This window comes from Equus przewalskii, chromosome 1, assembly GCF_037783145.1.
Source record: "Equus przewalskii isolate Varuska chromosome 1, EquPr2, whole genome shotgun sequence".
Lineage (NCBI taxonomy): Eukaryota > Metazoa > Chordata > Mammalia > Perissodactyla > Equidae > Equus > Equus przewalskii.
Window position 1 is genome coordinate 161,376,041 of NC_091831.1, and position 4,159 is coordinate 161,380,199.

The 4,159-nt window shown below is 45.5% G+C and overlaps 1 long non-coding RNA gene across 5 annotated transcripts in view; it reads right to left on the reverse strand.

Moving 5' to 3' along the window:
* LOC103564014 (uncharacterized) overlaps positions 1 to 4,159 on the reverse strand; it is a 48,300-nt gene that overhangs the window by 31,156 nt on the left and 12,985 nt on the right. The window contains exon 2 of one of the 5 annotated variants that reach the window (XR_011541768.1): positions 4,013 to 4,104. The exons of 3 other annotated variants lie outside the window; for them this stretch is intronic. This is a non-coding gene — a long non-coding RNA (uncharacterized lncRNA). Of the gene's footprint in view, positions 1 to 3,968; positions 4,105 to 4,159 lie in introns of all 5 variants that reach the window. One more of the 5 variants, XR_011541769.1, reaches the window with a different exon arrangement.

A 4,159-nucleotide genomic window follows, 5' to 3' on the forward strand; every position in this document is an offset into this window, starting at 1 on the left:
CCACTCACTCACTCATCCGTAAAACTTGCAGACATAAAACCCTGGATGTATCACTCCCGGGTCAAGGCAGCCCCCAAATCACAGGAAACTTTCCCACCAGTATCGGGGGGAAAATGCGTGGCGGAACCCCTTGGAGAGCTAAAATATGTCTTTCACAGTTGACTCTTTTCCATGCTATGGTCTCCCTACGACATCCTGATTCAGCAGGAAGTAACTAGAAAAAGTAGGACACCCTGTCTCCCCCTTGACCATAAGATTATGGGTTACTACTAACAGGGGGGAAACTGTGAGTGAGCATAAGTGAGGCCATCTTGTTACACTAAATGGCCCCAGCCCCTCCTCTTTGTGATTACGCGCTGCTCTGCACATACTCTAAAAAATTCACATGCTCTCCTGATTTATGGCCTCCACTTACGTATGTACTCCCTGATACCCTGATAAATTAAAACTTTGTTCTATGAGTTTCCCTCCAGGAACAGGCTGACCACAGGCGGGAAACACACCTACAAGGTGTCCATCACAGATGACAGAAGAATGAAACGATGTGATGCCTGGGGCCTGTCCTGCCTGGAGACCAATATCCCTGGACCGGCTCCTCACTGCCCATTTTCCCTATATAACTGCCTCAAGATTCCATAATCCTTGAAGATGAGTTTTTGAGACATTAGTCACCCATCTTCTGATTAGCTGGCTAATTTAGTTAAACTTCCTTTCTCCACCTTTAACTCGTTGTAAGTAATTGGCTCGCATCACGGAGAGCAGAGCGAGCCCATTGCTCGGTATCACCTTCTGTTTAAAATTCCTAATATCTGACAACCATGGGCTGGCATTCCTAATGACAAAGGTGGCTGGAACTGAGTACGCCTCAGGTCTGCCAGCTGCAGGTGAGCGGGCCCTATTAATCCCCATGGGCTCCCAGCCTCAGAGGGCAGGGTGTGTTACCACTTATCACTGAGCTCATGCCCTCAACCAAAGTTTAACTATTCTATGTACTATGTATAAGAGAGTACGGCAGCAGGTAAACTCACTTTAGAAAAACAAATCCATCAGAACTGGTTAACCTTTTTTAAGGTAATTTGACCATGGCTGTCAATTTAAAACATTTGACCTAGCGTAAAAATGTATTTGCAGCAAACACAAAATATATACACATCCAAGGTTGTTCATTGTAACATTGTTTGAAATAGCAAAACACTGGAAGCTGCCTAAATGTTCATCAGCAGGAGACTGGCTAAATAAATTATGGACTATCCACACAATGGAGTACTGTACAGCTATTTTTAAAAGGGAGAGAGAGCATAAAGCAGATCTATTGTGTACTGCTCAGAACAGTCTCCAAGAACGTATTTTAAGAAATGAAAGAAAGAAGGAGGGAAAAAGAAGAAAGAAAAGAAGCAAGCAATTTGAAGGAGAGAATGTATAGTGTCATTCCACCTGTAGGAAACATTTTTAAAGAAAAATGCATGTAACTGCATAGGAAACTTCTGGAAAAATACACAAGACCAAGAGCCATATGGGGAGCAGATAAAAGAAGCATAGAGAAGAGTTACTTTTTTACCTTTCACTTTATAACTTTCTGTCTCTTAAAAATCATGACTCTGTTATTTTTATAATTTAAAGAATAGATATCCTAATGATGAAAACAAAAACATAGTGCTGAAAGTAAAATTCCAATTCAGAGAAAATTAATTTCTAAGAAAACTGTCATTCTCCAACAATGTTAGAAAAATTTAGTGTAGCTATTCAACATTGACAGCAGGTCAGATTGTCATGACTCACTCTGATTTCACATATGGAAATAAAAATGCCTACCTCCCTGGATTAGAAATATTCAATAAAATTTATAAAAAGCACCCAACACTTGCTGATACTTAGTAAGTGTTCTGTCAAAGCTGTTGTTATCACACAGCCCTCCCGCACCGCCCAAGCCTGCCTTGTGTCAATGATGCGTGAGTCAATGGCCAATCTGAGATGGCTATTGCAAAATGCAAGACTTCAACTCCATCCCAGGCGAATTCCCTTCTGGACCACAGTCAGCCCTAGTAGAAGCTGGGAGTGTGGTCCTCAATCGCAGAGGCATTTCCTCAAGATCCGCAGATGGTACCACCTCCATGCAAGAACAATCCCCTGGCCTATTACAGTTCCCATTTCAAAGAGACTCCTACATATGCATGTATTTCCCCCAAAGATTTCCTACCCACATCTCCAACAAACCAGCTTGATGAAGAGTAGGAGCTAGAGACTCACACTTCTTGCCTTCCCCCTACCCTATCTGTTTATAGATGCCCTCCCTAATGTCCCCTGTGCTCTCCCAAAAGAAGTGGTACGGGAGGCCAAATATCAACCTTGCCCAGACACGGAGGGGCCATGTGATGTTCACAGAGCTCCCAGGCCAGAATTATCTTTTCCCAGAACCCTTGGCTCCTTGGGGTGTGGTCTCCCCCACTCTCCTTCCCAACCTCAGCACCTGGAATTGGCTGCCCATCTCTGGGTAGGAGGTGAAGGGAGATCAAACACGCCCTGCAGGCCTGTGCCTTTGAACCAAGAGGCCCGAGAACCCCGCTCCAGTCCTCCTACAAGCCCTCCCTCCACCTCAACCCCACACACAGGTGTGGAGCACTGGGAAGGGTTTCTACAGCGCAATAGCTCCGAACAGGGGAGGAGGAAGAGGGCTGCCACGCGATCCAGCCTCTGTTGTCAAGAATTCACAAAGTTCAGACTGAGGGGCACCAGTCAGAGAGTCAGTTTTCCCTGGACATGGGGAAATTAGACTTACGCTCTCTTATCTCATCGGCACGTGCTGAGTACCAAGCTGAGTCCCGAGGCTGTAACTTCTCCATTGAAGAATATACTGTTTGTTACATCATTCGCTACTCACATACCCCCTTTTGAATGCTGAAATCCTTTTTTAGCTGCTCAGCTGACCTATACGTATACTAAATGAATCCTCAGCAAGTACGAATTCTATTAAACAGCGATCCCCAGAACTGAGTTTCACAGACCAGGATTCTCTCTCCTCTAATTGTAGGGACTGACATAAATTTGCCAAACCGGCGATTTCACCAACTAACAACAGTTTTCTCAAACTATCCATCTGTTTTCATTACCTTTTCTTAACAAAAAGACTAACACCGAAAAAAAAAAAAAAGAGCAAAAGCATATCCCAGAATAAAGGACTATCTGTTACATTAAATAAGCTTGGCTTTATGAAACTCGCTATGTTATCTTTATTTTTCTCATTTTTGCCTTGAACTAGTGAAAAGTTTGCCATGGACCAGCACTACTTCTCAGTCTGGCATTTGGAGGCCACTGGGTTAAACCAATTCAGACGCTGGCACTTGGCTCTGTAGGGGGCTTTCCACAGCATACCATAAGCCACCCAGATTTATTAATTCTCCCAGAAACCCGGGAGGGAGATCATTTCAGCCCACTTGGCAGAAGTGGAGGATGAAGTCTTAGACATAGAATTTATAGCTGGAGAGGACTTTATCCATCATCTACTCCAACATCCTCAGTTTACATCCGCAGAGCCTGGCCTGCGGAGGCAATAATAATTACCATATGGGGGCAATAATCACTATGCGTTTAGCAGTTGACAGTTTATAAAGTGCTTTGACATTCAGCAAATGTTTATCCAACTAGGACGGAGGCTAAGACCTGGGGACCTGGGTGATTGTGGAGAACTGAGTACTCCTGAGCTCTCTGTGTTCCTACCTCTGATTGGCGGACCATCCAGCCTCTTTGCTACCACTTGGGCCCTGTAAAATGAGCAAGTCCTCTTGGGGTGAAAGATACAAGAGATCCTTTCCAGTCAGGATCTTTATCCCTGCACACTGGTTACACATGGTCAGAGTCTGCCCTCCAGGCGTGGGAGGATGCAGGAGACCTTCGGCCAGAGTGAAGGGCAGTGCCAGGCCTAGCCCAGCTGCTCCCCAGCACGTCTCGCTCCCAGGCTCCTCCATCCTCACCTGAAACCCTCACGTGGTGACTCGGTGGGGACCACAGGCCTCACCTCCAAGGGCAATCTCAAAACATTTGCCCTCCTGCGGGCTGTCAGATGTGTAGACCCAGACGTCCTTGGAGAAGGAGGTCCATCTTGAGGTTCTGGGAAGCAAAAGCAATCAACTCAAAGCTCCCTCTCTCCCCGCCCCCAGAAAAA